Source organism: Meriones unguiculatus, chromosome 10 (genome assembly GCF_030254825.1).
Source record: "Meriones unguiculatus strain TT.TT164.6M chromosome 10, Bangor_MerUng_6.1, whole genome shotgun sequence".
Classification (NCBI taxonomy): Eukaryota; Metazoa; Chordata; class Mammalia; order Rodentia; family Muridae; genus Meriones; species Meriones unguiculatus.
Window position 1 is genome coordinate 1,034,037 of NC_083358.1, and position 21,062 is coordinate 1,055,098.

The following is a 21,062-nucleotide window of genomic DNA, read 5'->3' on the forward strand; positions in this document are numbered from 1 at the left end:
CCCGGATCACAACACAACACCAAGCATTTCTTTTTCCTTCCGGGTGTAGTGGGCCATGGGTCCCTTTGTGCAGCAAGGGTCACAGCCTTCCAGATCTAAGTCATCCTGGGTTCCCGAGCTGAACATGTCCCCTCTTTGTCCCCAAAGGTCTAGGTGTGCAGCCCTGGTAGAGAACTTTCACAAACATTTAACCCTGACCTTTTCAGATCCACATTAAACAGACTGTGCTCGACCCAGCCTCTTTTCTTGCTATTGTTGTCGGAGACTGAGGTTTCCTCTGGAATCCAATGGAGTCTCACTCATTTCCTGTCCAGGAAGCTTTGGCATCCAGGGTGCAGACCCATGGAGGCCAGAGAATCTCTCAGCCCAGGGTCTGCCCTTCCCTGGGTCCTCTCCCCGAGATCAGGATCTCAGCCCCCTCCTGCCCAGTGACCCCTGTCACAAGAACCCACCTCTGGTGGGTGGCCATCTGGCCCTGCACCAGCTCTTTGGATAGATTGGCTTCCATTCCTCCCCAGTCCCCATGCCCCTCCCTTCTCTGAGGCCCAGGAGGAAACAGCTAGTTCCCAGCTGCCCGCGGCCTGGGCTGGCTGCTCCAGTCCCTGCTCTGCGTTCTGGGTTCACTTGGAATGACTCTGCTTCTCGTCCCCAAGCCTTGTCCATGTGCACTGTTTAATATGGTGGCCCAGTGCCATGTGCTCTTTTGCTACATTTGAAATTATTTTAATTTGAAGTTGATGTGGTGCAGCGAATACATTTCATCCTGCCAGCCTCCCTCCCTCTCTCTTTCTCTCTCTCTGTGTGTGTATGTGTGTGTGTGTGTGTGTGTGTGTCTGTGTGTCTGTGTGTGTCTGTGTGCTGAAAGGAAAATTCCTTTCACATGGCCTTTTTGTCCCCAGAAATCTGAATATCTCTTTGTTTTGGCACTTGTCCCAGTAACACCATTTAGTGCCCTTTTCTTTTGGCCTGTTCTTAGGGAATCAGGGTGGGGGTAGGGTCTCCAGTGCCTCTTACAGTGCTGTTTCTCACATTGGCTACTAGAAGCAGGACCAGGCCCCCTCCCCTAGGGTGGTCCAGTCTGCCCTGGTAAGGACCCAGCATTCCTTAGCCCTTTCTTGTCCTGCATTTAGCCAATTTCCCCTGACTGCAGGCAGCTGAGGTCCCTGGAGGGCATGCAGCTTACAGACTCCACATCACTCAGCTCCGAGGTCAACTCCTCGAAATGTGAGGAGGGGGAATGACGTTAACCCTATCATTTTAATGTTTTGTTATAAAAACTACGATATTTTAACACAGGGGAGTTAGTTATACCAGAACTTTAATCCAAGATACACGGAAGGACTGGGGTGACAGGAAAGTGCTTAGCAACCAGGTGTGAACAGGAGGCTGCATATGGTCGTTCTTGCCAGGGACAAGAGGATCCTTGGCACACCTGCGACTTCCATGATGATTGTCTCAAAAAACAAGGTGGACACTATATGAGGGGTCTTCTGGATTGTCCAAAAGTGTCAAAGGCTGTCTGTTCCCATCCTGCTGTGTGCACACACATACAGATGCTCACAGAAGTTCCTGGGAAGATGGTTTTTGTCCTTTCCTTTGTTGGTGTGGCTTGTCTTTACAGCGCTCACATGGCAGGAGAGCGAAAGCAACACCTCCAGTGAGCCTGACTCTGACCTTGTCTGCTGGGTAGAATGCTTGATTGCTCTGCTGGCCACAAACCCTTTTCTGGTAATGCTGATGTTTAACTGAACAGTCCGGAAGATCAAATGAGAACCTAAGCCTGGCTTTAATTTCTGAGATAGAGGATCAAGCACGCATTTCCTTCTTTTTCTTTGATTTTAATTGGGGTTTTCCTTTGCTTTTTGCTTTTCTCTAGCAGAGGGAGCATGAAGGATGGGGTTCCTTTCTGTATTGTTTTTATTGATGACCAATCAGCTAACTTCGTTGCCTGGCTCTGTCCCAAGCTCCAGGGTGCTCAGAGTCTCCCGTTGTGTTCCCACTAATTTTCTGGGACTCTCAAACAGGACTGCTGACTTTGTGATAAAGATGTTGTACTGTTCCATTTAGGCGTCTTCCTCAGGGTTCCTTTTCTCTGCCAGTTAAAGAATTAAAAGGCAGGAAAAATCTTGAGCCCAATAGGTTACACTAGGGAAATGATGAACACAGCAAACAGGAGTAGACAGAATCAGCAGCCTCTGAAGAAGAGCAGCTTTTATCAGGAGTGAGAAAGTGCAGCAGACACATAGAGAAAGAACCCCTTCCCCCCAAAAGTAAGGGGGTATTCAGGAAGGCAAACCCCAGCTTCTCCTTGAAAACTGGGAGTTCTTAAAGTCTCTGAAGAGTTTTCCTTCCTAATTTAGGATTGGTCAGTTTAAAGAAAGACAGGATGTCTGATTGGCCTACAACTGTTGTGTAAACATGCAGATCTGACCTTGAACTTGTGCATGCAGTTCACCATCAGGGGCCCTCCTGGCAGGAGAAAAAGCCTGCAAGGCCTGGGGGAGATGAGGAAGAAACCAGCCATTTTGGAAGTTCACCATCTTTATTACTTCACTGTCTATCTGCCAGTCAGGAAGTCTTCCAAACTCTTACTCCCACACTATCTTCGTGCACCCATGTGATCTAGAGTTCTCCTTATCAATTTTAACAGGTGACACTTGGAGCTACCCTTCCATCTCACTTAGGTTGCTCAGAAACCCTCAGAAGATAGCTTCTAAACGCTCCAAAAAGGTATATATGACTAAGCCCACACCCATGATTTTGGATGTATCTTGTCTTTCCTTCTGAATGTCTTTCTCACAACCTTTGTTTTAGATCTACATTAAAGTATCTTCATTGACTCCCAACTCTGCTTCACATTCTTTGCTGTATCAAATCCCACTTTAGCTTTAGTTGAATCCCTGTCTTAGTGAAGGGAGGAAAGGGTTTACCAACTTGGGAAGGAAAGGGTTTACTTAGCTCACAATTCCATGTCACAGCTCACCATCAAGAACAGTAACAATGAGGGTGGGAACTCATGCGGGGTGGAAACCTGGAGGTAGGCACGGATGGAGAGGCCACAGCGGCTTTCTGAGTTGCTCTCCATGACCTGCTCAGCCTGCTTTCTCATAGGATCCAGGACCATCAGCCCAGAGATGTAACCACCCACCATGGGCTAGGCCCTCCCCCATCACATCATTAATATAGAAAAATGTCCTACAGGCAGGCCTGCAGCCCAATCTTATGGAGGCATTTTCTTACCTTGAGGTTTCCTCTTCTCAGATGACTTTAGCTTGTGTCAAGCCGACATAAAATTATGAGGCACAATCCCTAAATGACTAACAGAACCCCTCAGACTGCTATGGGTGGCAGGGGGAACTTTGCCGTTTCTGTCCCTCTAAACACAGACAGGTTCACAGAAGGTCCTATCCTGAGTCAGAGATGCAGGTCCGGTGCTGCTCCCTGTCCATGCTGGGGCGTCTCTACAAAGAGCAGTCTTCCTCCTGCACACGCAGGCTCCACGGATGCAGGGTGCCGTGCCCTCAGGGCACGCGCGGAAACCTCTTCTCTGGGGAAGAGAGAGAAGCTCATGGCGGTGACACGGACTATGATTCTTGTTGGTTGTTGGTCGATAGTATTATCTCTAGCAAATCCTAGCTCAGCATCTCCCCACAAAACTCCACTGGCGTGTGCACCAGCTGCTGTACGAGGGATTGGCTCACCACACGAAGCTGAGGCCACATCCGAGACCTATTCCAAACGCACACCTGGGGGTTCACGGCCGCGGCTTCCTAAACTTTAAAATTAAGCTCCAGTTTTCTCTGGTTGAATCTTTTTTTGTGGTTTCTTGTTACAAATGCTCCTATGAAACCAAAAGTATTGATATATTCTACCCTACAGGGAAATCAATAAAAACTTTAATCACAAAATTAAATAAAAACCAAAGCTACTGACATTATATGGTAACATTCACTGAGGCAACAGCTTGAAGTTTTATGATTCTCCTGTGGCTGGCCTTATCATTTGTAGAAAAATCAATAACATCTTTGGAGTAATTTGGGATGTATCTTGTCATCATAGAAAACAAGTTCTGAGTGGACTTTACAAGGAAGTAAGAAGGAGGCATTAGATGTATTTGCCAGAAAGTGATAACTCCTTGACAGCAGGAAAAATACAACCTAAGTGGCCCCAAATAACATCAAAATGGAACACCAATTAAGGCCTTGCCAATGCCCTCTGCTACTGAACTGACATCACAGACCTTTCCCTAGACAATAAAAGCCTGAAGTAATGCTATCCACACCTCGTGGGACATGTGATAATAGCATCCATTTGTCATATGACCTTAGAGATATGTAGCAACCAAGGATTATACTTTACATTTGAGGAAGAAAAGGAACATTTTCAAGTCATAGGATCATAATTTCATAATGTCAAGCCTCTTTGTGATCCTGAAAGGCTTCCATAGACGCCCTGAAGAATTCAATCATAGCTTCTTTTCTGCCTTCAGTGGAAGTACATACTCAGGAACATAAGGGTGCAAACGACCTTTTATCTTTGTGAAGAGCACACTTCCTACCTATAAGGAATTATTAGTCCGGACACTCATCATGTCTCCCATTAAAGTGTCTGTGTGGTCAGCCACAGAGTGTCAACTGGAACTGGCAGCAGTTTGGCCATCATGGGTCTCCCAGATGGCATGTGGTAGTGAGCTTGCAGAGAACCTTGACTTACTACATGGGCTCGTTGGGATCTCAGCCAGCACACTTCAGGATCCTGTGTCAGGCCCTGGCTTCCTCAGCGCTCAGTGGTGCTCACTTAGAACAGAAAGCAGAACCAGACAATGGGCTGATTGTGTGGCAAGAGTCTATATGTTTAGCTGTAGAGGAATTGTCAGTAAATGAAGCAAAAGAGTTTGCTTCTAATTATTATCCTTGAGCCAATGGCACAGGGCTTAGAATTCAGTCACTAACATAGAATACAGTTCCCACAGCAAGAGACAAAAACTACCACTGGAAGGCTCCATCCTCAGAATGCAGCAGAGGCAGTCACACGGGACATCAAACGACCACTAGTGTGCTCAATGTCTTCACTGTACCGTAAGTAGGGTTTAAAACTACCACTGGAAGGCTCCATCCTCAGAATGCAGCAGAGGCAGTCACACGGGACAGCAAACGACCACTAGTGTGCTCAATGTCTTCACTGTACCGTAAGTAGGGTTTAAAACTACCACTGGAAGGCTCCATCCTCAGAATGCAGCAGAGGCAGTCACACGGGACAGCAAACGACCACTAGTGTGCTCAATGTTTTCACTGTACCGTAAGTAGGGTTTGTCAGCGGGCCAGCTCCAGAGGCCACCATGGGGTGGTGATGGGTAGATCACATGGAATATTTCTTTGTCAGTATGAGCTAAGAAACTGAAGAGTCAATTAGACTTATACAGATATTCACATCAGTACTTTAAAGCATCATGCTTCTGTTATGTCCTTCTCTGCCTAAGAAATTTACCTGATTAAATAGTGGACAGACTCTTCAGCCTAAACTCTAATGGCTTCCTGTTCCAGAAGGTTGTCTGTGTTCCATCAATAATAGCCATAACATCTTCAAACTCATAGCTATTCCTGGGTATGTCCAGCCTTTTGCCACATTGACATGATTTTGTCATCTTTCGTTTATACTTAAGAACATGCAATTGAGCTTAAACAACTTTGCAATAAAATAAAATAATAATCTAACAATGCTTTCAGTAAGATTGATTTTTTTTGTTGGACAACATTCATGATTGTTTTGGGGTACATGGTTCTGTGGTCCTTTGTTTGGGTATAGTTCATCTTCTTTTGTGATCAGCTACCTTCCAGAAAGCCTGCTTATTGCTCTCTTCCCCATTTTCAATCCACTTCATACACTAAACAGTAAAAATCACCACCAGCAAACATCTCTATGGATCCCTCTATCACCATACTAACAAACTCCCACAGAGGTTGTAGCACACGAAGCTGTGTGCACGGTCATTTCTGATATAAAAAAAAAATGAAATGTGTTTAATACAACAAAGAAGTAGTGGTTTCTGAATCTTTGTCTTCTGCTAGACTGTGTGGGAAACTGTGCTTTATTTTTAGTTTTGTATTTATATTCTCATGTCTTGGCCTATCACTGGTTCTCAGTCAGTTGCTGGTGAATGAATGAGTGAATGGGTGAATCAATCAATCAATAGCCTAGACAGGAGAACAGGAATGTCTCTTAGGGAAGACCGCTCAAGCTGAGTTCTCGACAATAAAGAAGTTATGTGACCCAGCAACAACCCCTTCTCTGACAGAACTATAAACAGTACACATTTCTCTGGATAATCTATTTCCTCAATAAAAACATGGTCTCAGTGACAGATAAACACACTATTTTATGCCCCAGCAGACTGACTTTTTCTCTTAGGTTAGCAGTCTGCCAGTGCCTCCCAGGAAGGGATCATCCTGGAGCCTTGCTCTTTCATCTGGTCTTTACATGTGGTCTACTGAGAACAGAGGCCAGAACATTCTTCCTGGGGTGCTCGCTTTAAACATGCCTGCACAACTTTACACAGGGTAGTCTGGCCACTGGCTTCTTTTCTTCCCAGAGAATTCTCTGAATTGAACTGTGACACTCTCTTGCCATGCCAAAATCAAAGGAGGATATTCTGGTATCTCTAGAATCAGGTGAACGACTTCTCGTGGGCAGAATGTCCACAGTGAACAAAGTGTAGGCCTAATGATTAAGAGCAGTGATCTTTAGAGAAAAGATAGAGACAAGACAAGCCATTCAAAGACTATCTGTTGCTGGCACTCGGGTGACAGAGTGAGAGTCTAGCCCTCCTGGCTTCCATCCCCAGCACTGTAAATCTTGTCATAAACAAACAAACTGATAAAAATGATTTGGGGAGGGGGCTAAAAATAATGGGGGATATGGCTCAGTGATACAGTGTGCACAGCAAGTGTGAGGTCCTGGGTTTGATCTGCAGACCCACCAGTATAATAAAAAGATGACATGAAAGAGCAGGACATCATAAAATAGTGTACACAACTTTAGCAGCTCTTCTATGAGTGTCTGAGGTAAACACTCTTTTGGATTGTATTTTATTTTTCTTGAGGATGATATAGAGTAACTTTGGAAGTCATAAACAGCTTTTGACTTTCAAAGCTGACTCCCCAAAATCTGTGGGACGGTTTCAGTGACTGCATGTTCACACCATAAGCATGAAGAACCTCTCAGTTGGAGGCTGGCCACCATCTTGGGAAGAGCCAGAGGGTCTGTGTCATGTATCACGGGAGAGTAGCATTGGATTGCATTCCTGAGGCTCAGAGGCAAATGGAGCCCAACTTCCATTTCAGGGTCTCAATGCTGGGACTCACAATGACAGTTTCAGAGACAGTGTCAGGCGCACACACTTCACACAGCCAGGTGGTCTGCACTTGACCTCACCCTGGGTGTATTCCACCAGGAGTCAATTATCAGATTGGCTGTTGATTTGCACAGCTGTAGGTGGGTTGAACAGCAAGCTACTCTACCTACTTCAAAGTCTCAGGCCGAGCCTCAGAGGTGAGCTCTGCCTGGAGGGCGGGCGGCACTGCTTCTCTCTGCCTCTCTGTGTGCTTGGTTCAGAGCGTGAGGACAGTGGGACAGAGAGACTCTAACCCCACGATAACCTTTGCATCTGCCAGTGACCTAACAAGGGACTCGTCTATCTCCTCGTTCCTCTGACTTTACCGCCTGCCGCAGGGCACATCCATGTCTTCATTGATGGGCATCGTGACCTTTAGTGCTAGTGTCCCATTCCATTTAGCTATGGAACTGAAAGTCCTTATACCAACGGTCCTGGTGACCTGGCCTGGCTTCTGCAGCTCTTACCACTAATTCAAAGCTTTTGCAACTCCAAACGCTCATCGCACTGAGTCACACACAAAGCGTCTGCACTGAGCATAGGCTGATATCCTGAGAAGGGATGAAAGTACTTCATCTCTCTCTCCCACCACAAAAGCTCGTGGCCTCCTGGCACAACGTAATTCACCCTCTATTTAGTTGGGACAGTGTGTGCTTCCCTTTGCTCAACGTCTTACAAAGCTTAATTGAATGTTCAGAGGGCTCAGGGAACAGGCTCAAAATTCCTTCTCCACTTCTTGCTGGATCAAGGTACAGGGCATATTCATGCCTAGAAAAATCCATTCCACAGACTCCAGTTCTCCTCAGACAGCTCATTTTGTCATCCATGAATATCTAACAAAGCCCTGAATACAGTGTCAGATCTCAAAACACCTCATAGAAATCTCCCAGATATAAAAATCTACAACCTGCTTTCATTGATTTTCTTTTAAAAAGTGTGTGTGTGTGTGTGTGTGTGTGTATGTGTTCATGTTCAGCTACATGTGGGGGGGGGCACAGAGGACAACCTTGGGAGTCATTACCTATGTGCTAGCCACCTTTTCTTTTCTTTTTTTCTTTCTTATCTTTTTTGAGTCAAGGTCTCTGACTGACGTGAATTTTGACAAGCAGGGCAGGCTCATCAGAAAGTCTTAGGAATCCCGTTGTCTCCATCTCCCAAGTGGTGGGATTGCATGACCATGCCCAGCTTCCTTTACACAGATCCTGGGGATGGAATTCAGGCGTTCCTCTTCTAATGCAAGCACTTTGTCAATTTAGCCACTTCACTTTTATCTTATAGAAGATGAGAGTAAAATAAAAGTTATAGTTATGGAAATAGCATTTCTTTCTCATTTTGAAACAGGGTCTCGCATGGCCCAGGTGGGCATCCAACTCTTTATGTAGCTGAGAACGGCCTTGAAACTCTGGGCCTCCTGATTCCCTCCCAAATGCTGGCATTACAACTGTGTCCCACTGCACTGATCTCAGGTGAGCCTGGGGGTTACACCCCGGGCCTCATGCGCGCTGGCAGACCTACCGCCTTAGCTGCATCTCCAGCCCCACTGATCAAGCTGTAAACGTCGGCCAGTCATGGAAATGCCCGGTTAGCACAAACGACAAAAGCACCTGCCGCTTGCCTGGCACAGTAGGGAGGGGAGGAGGGCCTCTGCAGGCACACCTTCTTCCCTTCTCTAACTGCAATGTCCAGTGCTGTAAAAGAGGCCTTAACGCAGGCGTCTTCCACCTTTTTTGTTGTAACCCCTTTTCATCCCAGGACTCTTCTGGGGACCCTAAATCTAAAGGCATGTTAAATAGATATATACAAACCAAACATTTACTAATAATAAATTATAAAGGAATTTATTTTAAACGATTCTTCTGCATATCTAATTTTGCCATAAAGGTGGAGGTGTATTTGCACACTAACTGGATGTGCTCATTTATACTTAGGTTGAATATTTGACACTGAAGGCCACAGAGCATTTTCATTTCTGCAGCTAATCCACACTTTGACTCTACAATCAGCAAGGCTGAGAAGCCTGCTTCACATGAAAATGCAGTACATGGGGGCACGCATGTGCTTAGGGCCATCGAAAGCTGATGAAAATTCTGTCCTAATCCCAAACCAAAGCTCATTGAATGATTTTATTTTTAAATGAAATTCAAGCCAGCAACTGAAACAGAATTTTTAAATCATATATTATGCCACAATACAATCCAAAGCTATAACAAATGTGACACATGCTGAGGGATGACAGTAGAAAAAATATTTAATATAGTTCTGCAATTAAATCATTAGCTTTTATAAGAACAGGAAGCTTTATTCAGCAGATTTTTTTTTTTTTTTGGAGTATTGGGGATTTAACCCAGGACCTCACACTTGCCAGGCAATTGCTGTCACGGAGACACATTCCTAGCCCCATGAGAAGGCTTCATATGTACAGTAAAAGCACTGCAATTCATAATACACAATAGTCTCAACTCTAAGCAGAGATGCTTCAGGCAGTGTTTGCTGGCTCTGTACTGCGTGGCAGCATGTCCAGGGCACAGGAGTGACGCCATGGGGGAGTAGATGTAAGATGCAACAGGACAGCGTTGCCAGAGACACCCCAGATTCATTACATTCATTACATTCAATCACTAGCTTAGTTCTCACGAAGCATCTAGGCTAGGTGTCCAGTAAGCCTCACAGGTCCACATGTCTGTGCCCTCAGCACCAGGATTACAGGTGCCCCAGGCCTGCGTGTTTCCATGGCTTCTGAGACTGGAGTTAGGACCCTCCGCCTGCAGGACAAGCTCTCACAGACTGAGCCATCACACCAGCCTAGCCACTAAGTAACTGTGTTTTAAAACATCTACTGGGCTGTATTTTCACACAGCGTTTATTAGAGACACCCTCTCAAGCTAAAATAACATTTAGGAGTAAAGCTGGACAGTGTGTAAATGTTCAATAGGTCATATAAATGCATGAATTTTTATGCATTTGGGTTCTCGGCATGGGGGATGTTACAGTTTCTGGACAGTATTTTATGTTCCTTGGAAACGCTTGCTGTGCTGGATTTGGATTTGGATTTTCAGAAGTTGGGGCATTCATGAATATAAGAGGAGCACAGTGGATCTCAGGTGATAAAGGGTCCCCGAGAGTGCAGCTGGAAGAGGCTGTGTGAGAGGTGGCGGTGAGCATGCCGCACCAGAGGCTTCTGAAGAGCAGCTTGCAGTCTTAGAACTTATCTCCACAAGGGCTGTGGGAGAGACCTGAGTACGGACCCCCTGCACTGCACACATAAGCACATACATGTGTGAGCACACACATATAATCAAGCTGATGGAGCGTGTTGGAAGTGGCTGGCTTCAGCACAATTATAAAGCCTATGTACTTATGAAGCACTATGTACTTATAGACTTATGAAGTCTATGTGCTTCCCTGGTTCCCTATGCACATCTTGGCTTCACCAGCCCAGTCAGCAATGCTGTAGTATTTAAGTCCACTTTCTCTTAAGTAGCAAGGCCTCCCTTGGTACTAGTACTAGATCTGCCTCCCATTCTCTGTTTTTTCCCTTCACCCTTTGCACAGAGTGTCCCCGAAGGCTCCGAGGCCACATATACTCATGACTTGTCCTCCTTTGAGAAGGCATGTTCATGAAACCGGGTCTTCTTGAAGAGCTGCGTGGCTTCCTGCGAACACATCCCATTGCAGGCATGCTAAGTGCTGAGACAGCAATGGGGCAAACTAGGACCATCAATTACCTCATGTAACCGTGTACAGATGACTTTCTCTTTTGTGTGACCTCCTTCCTCACGCTGAGGAGGTCATTCTGAATCCGAGGTCAATGTTACCGTTCTCGCTAAGAGCTGGTCATGCTCCCAGGGCAGGTAGCAGCCTTTCCCAGTCTGCATAACTCAAAAGGACATTCTGACTTGGAGCAGCGTGAGCAGCGGTGGAATGCCTTGCTGCCTTCAAATGTATTCAATTTACACTTCTGGATTTTTTTAGGACTAATAGAGGTCCTCAGGGGACTTGTTTTAATGAAGGAATAAGAATGATTTGTAATTCAGGCATTAATTGCCTATATGTAAATAGATGTTTCTGAAGTGCTTAAGGGTCTGTTTGAATCCAGTTTGTTCTCTTTAAACCTTGGCCTGCAATTTAATTTGCATCCACAATTTACTCCCAACTCCCTTTCATATCATAGATAGCACAAAGTTATATTTCACCTAACAATCTATCCCTAAGATGGAAATTTCTGTTTTTTAATTTTTTTAAATCAGAGTTGCTGGTTTTGAATCCTAGGGTATCTTGATTTATTATGACTAATGTTGTGTTTTAAGGCACATTTAAAATATGCAGTTTAATGTCCTTGCTCTGGGATGCTAAGTTTAGCTAAGGCTGCAGAGATAAAAATCTACATAAATAAATGCATAAATAAATAAAATCTACAAGGCTTCCTGGAATTACCATTTTCCTGAAACAATAGTTTCCAGCAATGATTCTAATTAGCCAGCATTCCTCTGGCTCTGTTGGACAGTTTTATAGATGTTTCCATTTGCAAGAACTAGTTCACAACACATGTCCATTTCACAAACACACATATGCACATATGTGTGTCTGTGAGAGCCCAGGAGGCCCTTTGTGTGTGTGTGCATGCATGTGCTCTCACGTACAAGCCCATGCATGCATGCACGCATGGGCTTTTTTTAGTTCACTGGCTACAATATTTGTCATCCACATTTCACATTTTCCTAAAACTAGACATTAAATATGGGTTCAGCAAGGCCTGCCTGACACGCCAGGCATATATCAGGGTGGAAGTCATACAGGGCTCTCCTTAAGAGATCTGGTTGCTGATAAATCTGTAATCCTTTTCATAACATTTCTAAGCATTGAAAATTATGGATCCAAGATCCACGAAAGACACAGGATGCAAATCCCAACGGTGATGAGGTGAGATTTTGCAGGTGGCCCCCTTTTAGTCTTGGGAAAGAGTTGACTCTTCCTGTAGTTCTTCCAAACAGCTGGAGAAATCCAACCCAGTGTCAATCAGACTCCAGTGGTGGAGGTCAGCTGGAACATCTGGCTGTCCTGCCTTGGCAAAGCACGGCCTCACACCCTCCTCTTCCCTGCACGTGTTTGCTCTTCGGGAAGTATTCTATTTACTCCATTGGCTGCAAGAGAATGTGGCCTCTGGAGCAGGGATGAGGGCCGGACCTCTTCTCAGAATCTGTCTCAGGACCATGAACGATGGCACAGCAGAAAGCGTTCTCCCTTACAGCGTGATTAACAACGATCACCTCTCTTCTCTTGGAGTTATAGCTTTTATTAAATCTTCTTTGAGCAAAGATTAAGCCATGAACTTGTAGGGATTTTCTTTTACAGGGTGAGCGAATGACAGCACCATATCAATTAATGTTGCCATGTTATCCAGCACAAGAAAAATGGACAGGCCCAATGTTCTCTGTTCTCTGTCAGTTATCCCTGGGGCTCTAGAAGAGCAGATACCAGCTGGGGGTGCAGCGCCTTCGGTGACTGCTCTCTCAGCATTTGGGAACCCCTAGTTTCCAGCCCAAGCACTGTGTAAACAAGATGATGTGAAGCCCACCTGTCATTTCAGCACTCCAAAGAATGGGAAGTTCAAGGTCAACCTCATCTACACAGCCAGTGTGGGGACAGGCTGGAACAGCTGGGACTTTTCTAAAAGGAAGGAAGGAAGGGAGGGAGGGAGGGAGGAAGGGAGGGAGGGAGGGAGGGAGGGAGGGAGGGAGGGAGGGAGGGAGGAAGGAAGGGAGGGAGGAAGGAAGGGAGGGAGGGAGGGAGGAATGGAGGGAGGGATGAAGGAAGGAAAGAAAGAAGGAAGGAAGGGATGGAGGAAGAGAGGGAGGGAGGGAGGGAGGGAGGGAGGGAGGGAGGGAGGGAGGGAGGGAGGGCAGGAAAAACACAAGGGCACAGGAAGATGGTTTCTCATTGTGAGGTTTCTCTGGTATCAAGGAAAGGGTAGCCCCCGTGTGGGCAGTGGCTGGCTCCTCAGGATGGGAAGGCTTTGCAAAGATGTAAATTTCCATTTGTTTTGGAGAAGTACCCGCAGATGCTGGTTTGGCCTTTTCTTTCATTGCGGAACTTGTTTGAATCTGAAGCAAATTGTGTTGAAATTCTAGGCAGAGAAGAGTATCTCTCATGGTTTCCTGCATTTCCTGTCTCCAGCCAGGATGGAGCAATGAGCACAGGGCTTCTTGTGGTGTTTTATATTGTTTAGACAAAGTTCCAGAGCAAACCTGGGATACATTCAAGACAACGGAAAACAGAGTTGAATAATCACTGAGGAAAAGACTAGCCTGGCCTCTGTCCCCCCGCTGAAAGACTATGAAAACTCTAGTTGTTTATTTTACTGGCAGGTCAGTGAAGACCAGAAGCTTTATTGAAAGGCGAAGATCTGAACTTTAGCTCTCACACTCTTACTAAGGTTAACTTAAGAATGTTTTGTTTCATATTTAGAATAGAGGGGAATAGTCCTAAATTCCTCCAGCCACTACGATGTTTCTAGGGCTCTCTCCCTTCCTTCTGCAAATGACTGGAAACAAGAACTGTTCTTGCTTGTATCTTCTGCATGTGTGTTTGCATGTACACACAAGTGAGTGAGAAGAGGGTGCAAGTTTACAGAGAAGAGAGAAGACCTTATTCCTCAGTTGCTGTCTACTTTTTGTGGGGGTGGGGTCTCTCACTGGCCTAGAACTTACCAAGCAGACTAAACTGGCAGGCCTGAGCTGCAGATATCTGCCACTCTGTTCTCCAATCTCCAGCTCTGGCAGTATAAAATAATGGCACCATTCCCAACCGTTCCCAGCTTTCCAACCGGGATCTGGGAGCTGAATTCAGGTACACACACACACACAGCCAAGCCCTTTGATAACCAGGCCATCTCTGTAGCTCCTGACTTGGCATCCTCACTTCGGTTTCTATTGCTATGACAAAACACCATGCCTTAAAGCAATTTAAGAAGAAAAGGGTTTGTTTTAGTTTATTGTTCCACATCACTGTCCATTGGGGAAGGAAGGGCAGAAACTCTAGGCAGAAACTGGAAGCAGGAACTGAAGCAAAAGCCATGGAGGAATGCTGATTTTTGGCTTGCTCCTCTTTGCTTTCTCATCCAGCTTTCGTAGGCAACTTTAGACTACCTTCTCAGGACTGGTACCACCCTCAATAGCCTAGACCCTCCCACATCAACCATTAATCAAAGAAAATGCTTGACATTTTGCCTACAGACCAATCTTATTTTCTCAAGTAAGCATCCTTCTTTCCCACACAACTCTCTTCACAAATGACACTAGCCTGTGTAAAGTTGACAAAATACTTATCTGCATACTTGGTTCTTAATCTTAAGCCGGAACACTTTTATACACAAAGACACCATGATGAAACAATTTCACCTTAGTGATAGTGTTAATATCAGCAAAGCAGAATCTAGGGAAATTAGTTACAAACACATTATTGCTAGAAGATAGTTTCACTGGTTCAGGAGAAATACCTTTTGTCCTTTGAAAGATCAAATCTGAAGCTGTTTCCTTCAAATCTTTTTTGTCACCTATAAAGAAAAAAAATAGAGCTGGAGCAATAGTTCAGTTTGTAACATGCTTGTCCTACAAGCATGAGGGCTTGCATTCACCTCCAGCACACAGGTAAAATGCTGATAGTTTGCTAGTATAATCCAAAATCTGAAGATACAGAGAGAGATGCAGCCCTGAGGTTCACTGGCCAGCCGGTCTAGCAGACTGGGACCCAATGTCAGACCTTGTCCCCAAAAACAAACAAGGCAGACAGTTCCTGAGGAATACCAGTGATAGTTGACTTCTGGCTTCCACATGCATATGCTCACATATGTACATACACTCACACCTCTGTGTGCATTCACATGCTCAAGAAGACACATCCATGCGTGCACACGTGCACACGCACACACACACACACAATCCTAAAAAAATAATATAAAGCCTTTTGGAATTATACAGGGCAGCCTTGACCCTCATACTATCCTGCTCCCATCACTTGGCTTTCATGGAACAAGGCACGTTGGCTTCCATGGTTCATTTCCTCCAAACAAATTCTCAAAAGCAAAAACTCTACATTAAAATAAACATGTAGATAAACATTATTGGGCAGCAAACTGCCTTAATGTGTTTCCTTCGGTTTACACAAAGTTACCCAAGGAAAACAAACAAGAGAAACTTATCATTCACTGAAGAGAGGGAAAAGCAAATCATTGAACAAAGAGAATGGGAGTTCCACCATTGAAGAGGGTGGAAAGCCAGCTATTTGATGAATAAAGAGGGAGGCTAACCATATAATGAAATGAGAGGGAGGATAATCATTTAGTGAAGTAAAGGGGTAGATAACCGTTCAGTGAAGAGAGAAGGAAGCTAATCATTTGAGAAGAATAACTGTTTAATGAAGATAGAGGGAGGATAATCACTCAATGAAGTAAATGAGAGGTTAATCATTCAGTAAAAAGAGAAGGAAGTTAACCACTCAATGAAGAGAGAAGGAGACAGCCATTAAGTGAAGAGAAAGACAGAATAATCATTCAATGAAGAGAAAGGACAACCAGTCAATGAAGAGGAGGACCTAACCAATGAGTGAAAAAGATGGATATTAACCATTTAGTGAAAAAAAGGGGGGGGGGAGTCTAACTATTTAATAAAGAGTGAGAGAAAGGCTAAATATTCAGTGAAAAGAGGGTGGAGTCAACTAACGGAGAATGTTTTTAACCAATGAATGAAGAGAAGGGGAGAAGACAACAAATTAATAAAGAGAGAGGGGGAGGCCAACAATTCAATGAAGAAAGAGGAAAGCTAATCATTTAATGAAGAGGAAAACTAACCATTTAATGAAGAGAGAAAGGCTGCCTACTCAGTGAACAGAGGGGAAAGCTAACTGTTCCTTCAGTGGTGATATAGACAGGCTTATAATTCATTTTTAAAAAAAGTGAAAGGCTTAACCATTCATTGAAGATAGAAAAGTTAATTGTTCAGTTCTAGCCATTGGATTCTAACCATTAGATTTTTCATTACAAGACACTGGGAGTGTAGCTCAGTGTAAAAGCTCATGCTTAATGCCTGTGAGACCTGGTGCTCAGTCATTAATGATCTTCTCCTTCACCTTTAAAAAAAAGTTGTTTTTCTTTTAACAATGGGAATTCACATAAACTCATCCAATTCCACCTTCCCTAGCTATAATTTATTATTATTATTGATTATTATTACTATTCATTATTGATCTGGCTTGTCACTGGGCCGCAAATGTCTAGATAATTCCACAGATTCAACAGGAAGGTTTGCATCGTTCTTATTGTTTCCTCTTTCTTCTGTCTTTCTCTATGTTCCCATTTTAAAATGTTTGCAATACAGACACATAACACCCACAGAACGTGGAACGGAAGCCATGCTGGAGAGAAGCTCATGCATGAAGATGAGCCTCAGTAGACAGGCACACGTCATGTAGTCTTTATGCAAAGTGTACCAGGCTTTCCTTATTGCAGAACTACGCATCTTCACTGGTCTTAGGACCATTTGAAATCCCCAAACCAATAGGAACACAGGAGTGTGAAAGGCTCAGTCCTGCACTAGAAAGATTTTTAGGGGTGATCAATATCATCTGTAAGCAGAGGTTGAGAGGAAGCAATTACCTGGATGTGAGCGGGCCTCCTCAGTCTCCGAGGAGAGTTCTCAGAGAACAAATTCTTCCCTAAGACCGAGGTAACAGTTACTGTCTGCAGCCTGTTGATTTGCCCAACAAATCTGAGACTTGCCTGTCTCCATATCAACAGATACCAGGTCTTCACAGTAGATTCAAGCACAGCTCCTGGGTACAAGTGTGTGTGCATGTACATATGACACGTGTGCACACATATGTGTCTGCACTGTTCATTTCCTCTGGTGGACTCAGACTCTGCTGTCCCACTGTCTCCTATAGCAGTGGTGCAGAGAATGGGATCGACTCCAGAAATCCAGGAAGTCTGGACTTTCCTGTCACCTGTGTTTCCTTATTGGAGTTGTCATCAGCGAAGTGTTTGGCCTGGCCATTCCCCACAGGTCATTCCTGCTTTAAGATTCCCAGGCAGGAAAACCGAGCCCAGGCTCATCCCTTCCATTAACGTCCTCTTGTTAGAAGCTAAGAGCTGGGGTGAGAATCACAGATTGTATTATCCATGCTCGTTATTCCCTTATTTTTAAAGTGCAAATATAAATTCTCAGTTCATATTCCATTTCTTCTCCTAAACCAGGCATGAACATCCATGGAACTGGGTGAGTGTGTCAGTGTACTCTCAGAACCCTGGGAAGCTCTGCCAAGAGCAGCTTCAACAACAAGAAACCAGGGTAGGGTGGGAGGGGCTGAGGAATTTGTCCAAAGCCTTGAAATGCTAGCAGAAAATTGATCAAAGCCAAGAAGAGTTTTGCCCAGCTCTTTTAACGAGCTGCTAATATCATGGTGCCATTCCTGTCAGGATAATTTGTCACGCACGTCCCTGTGTGGGTTGAAGTCTGCTCATAGTCATCTTCCTTAACTAGTGACACAAGCAACTTGTTTGAAGCAAACCTGGGAGCCCTGTTAGGAAGGGGAGGGTGGATGGTGAGAGTGGGGCTCAGTCAGTGGCTGCCGATCACACAAACAGTTTCTACCAGCTTCACCCCTGGTCAACCCACAGTGGCTTCAGTTACATTTGTGTGATTGCCACAGCCATGCCCACTGCCCCAAAGATGCTACCTAGCAAAACTGTCACCTCCTGAAAGTCAACATGCTGTAAACACCAGCTCCAGAGCAGTAAGACAGCACGGAGAGTAGATTCCTCACTGAGAGAGCAGAATGGTGACCCTTCAGCTGGGGCAAAGCGTGCTTGGGCACAGTGACAGCTTGTGACCCGCGAGGACCTAGAGCCCCAGCACTAGCCGTGGGGTGTGTGGTTTCCATCAGGAGCCCATCCATCACACCAGGACCCCAGACTCACACCCCCTCCTGTCACTGCTGAGTTGCTACAAAGGCCCCTTCCTTTCCCTCTACTTTCACTACAAGGACACCAACAAAACATCTGCTGTGGGTAAAGAAGACAAAAGATGAGACCGCACCCTAGGTGCTGTGGGCATCAGGGACAGAGACAATGGCCATGTCATGGTCCAAGTTAACACCAGGTCCCTTCTGTGTGATCCACCCAGCCTGGGAGACAAAGTGTTACCAACTCCTTAACAACAGTTCACATTATGAAGAAATTGTACCCGGTTTTTAAGAAATGCTTCTCAATTATTGGGGCTGGTGGTTGGCTCAGTTGGTAAAGTGCTCTCTTTGTAAGCATGAAGATCTGAGTTCAATTCCCAGAACCCACAGGAAAAAAAAAAAGCAGGCAAGGTATGTGCACTTACAACTCCAGTGCAAAGGAGGGAATGACAGTTGGATCTTCTGCTTACCGGTCAGCCTGGCCTACTTTGGTGAGCTCCAGGTCAAAAGGACTCAAAAACTAAGATAGTTCCAGCAACAGCAGGCAAGGTTCTAGCCTCCACAAGCACAAACCCATCACCCCCACACAGGATGGCGCACCCACAGGTGCAAACACGGGCACACACAAACAGCTTACATTCATTTGAAGTGTGTATTGCCCCAACTATACTCATTATGCTCATAGAGACAGAAATAACACAATTTGATGCCATTCTTGATTACACAATCAGTTTTAGGCTGGCCTGGTCTACATGAGACCCTTTACACAAAGAAATGATGGATGTCTTAGCTTGAATGTAAGTACCTTCAAATGGAGTCACAACAGCAGAGGCAATCGTGAGGCGCAGGAGAGAAGCAAGAGCCCATCCTGGCTCTGATGCATTCTGGGGTGGTGTCAAGCAGGCTGTGTCTTCCCAGTGTTACTTCCCAGAGCAGTTCTATCTTAATTATTTAGACAGCGTGCCTGATGAACTCCAGAGACAAAAAGCAGAGCATCCTGTGTGGTGCTCCTGCCATGTCCCCCATTAGGACTGATGCTTATCAACCTTGTTGTACTTTCTGCCACTCTTGCTTTCTCCCAGGCCCAGCAAGAAAGTTTGCTGCCTAAGAGTCTGCCTTTGCAACGTCAAAGATCTGAGTATCCCCATGGCATTCTGAGCTGCAAAGAAAGCAAGTTGAAATTAAGATGGCAAAACAAACTAGGAAGCAGAAACTGTCCTCGAAGCCTCTCCCAGCTGCGATCCAGAGGTGCCCATTTTGCATATTTCCACAGTAAACTCCCTGAAGTGTACTCTAGCACCACTGGCTTTGTTAGGAAATGACCCCATTTTTCCTTTGAGTTCCGGAGAGGAGAGCCTGAAATGACCCATGGGAGAGAATAACGGTCCCAGGAAGAACATTCAGAGGAATGAGGTTGCTCTGAGCTTATTTAAATTTCATCTCCTTCATAAAAATTTCGCATTACCTATTTCTGCTTGAGAATGCCTTTCCAGTTCTCTGAATTCCTCAGACTCTTACTGTATATTGCCTGCTCTGATTTTGAGCGCATCTCCCTTCACGGCTGCTGCCTGTTTAAGCCTCTGCGTCCTCTGCTAAAGGTTCACCTTCAGATACTGTGGCTAATGGCCTGCAGCCCTTACACTTTTGGAGAGCGGCAGAGCACCCAGCACACTCCGTAGATATTGGTTTATTTATCCTGAGGGAATGATCTAATTATCGTCCTCAAGCCGACAATGGTTTACTTAAAGAGAAGGGATACATGCTGGACACTAAGCAAAAGGAACATGACATGAGTTCACCCAGGAGGGGTGCGTCAGAAATGTCACAGATGCCCAGCTCACAAGCCAGAAGGAGTAGCTCACTAGTGTGCTGGTGCTGGTGGGAAGTTGAGCAGGAGACCCCTGGGTGAGTCGGAGGCGTGTTGTGACTCAGACCTACTGAATCACTGAGGCATGACAGGAGGTAGGCATTTAAATGATGAAAAATAAGCCCATGCAGGCAGGTGTTTTTATAAAGCAACTCAATCCAGGCTGATCAAAATGAAACTGATGCACAGTGAAATAGAACTATGTCTGCAATGGTTATGGAGCTGAGTCATGAGAGAGAGGCTGAGTTCATCCCTGGAATCCATGTCACAAAGACCGGTGGTGATGGTGGTGCTGGATACAAGAGGATGTCTGGGGCTCACTGGCTACCCACCCTGTGAGACCTTGTCTCAGAGGAGTTGGGTGGTGCTCCTGAGGACAGTATTCAACGTCCTGTGGCTGCAGTAAGAGGATGCATACATCTGGACACATGCACACTGACACTGATGACAATAGTCCTCCACTGTCAGTAAATCTGACCAAATATTTGTGTATGTACCCACACGGCAGGGGAGACATAGAGCATGTAGGTGGTCCGCAAGGCCCCTCCCTGCTGCTCCTGTGCAAAGTCTCAGAATGCTCCCATCCACTTCCAGGTAACACCTGCAGAGCTTGCTCTGTTTGTAGACTATCCCAGCTTTCCCAGAATACAGCGAGGCTTGAAACATATGACATATGGAGTTGTGTGTGTTTACGTATACCTATGCATGCATGTGTGTTCAGCTTTCACTTACTAGTGTGTCTGAGATTGATGCACACTGGTCAATATCAGTAGTTTGTTTCTTCATGTAGGTGAATAGGACTGGCTGGAAGACAGCTCTTTTCCTCATGCATAGCATGATAACCCGTGGCTA

General features: G+C 45.3%; 1 long non-coding RNA gene across 1 annotated transcript in view; it reads right to left on the reverse strand.

Annotated features, from left to right (window-relative positions):
• Window positions 1–13,600: 13,600 nt before the first annotated feature.
• Window positions 13,601–21,062, reverse strand: part of LOC132656772 (uncharacterized) — a 44,225-nt gene continuing 36,763 nt past the window's right edge. Inside the window, exons 2-3 of the long non-coding RNA XR_009594461.1 lie at window positions 14,886–14,942; window positions 13,601–13,635 (exon numbers count right to left, since the gene is read on the reverse strand). This is a non-coding gene — a long non-coding RNA (uncharacterized LOC132656772). The remainder of the gene's footprint in view (window positions 13,636–14,885; window positions 14,943–21,062) is intronic.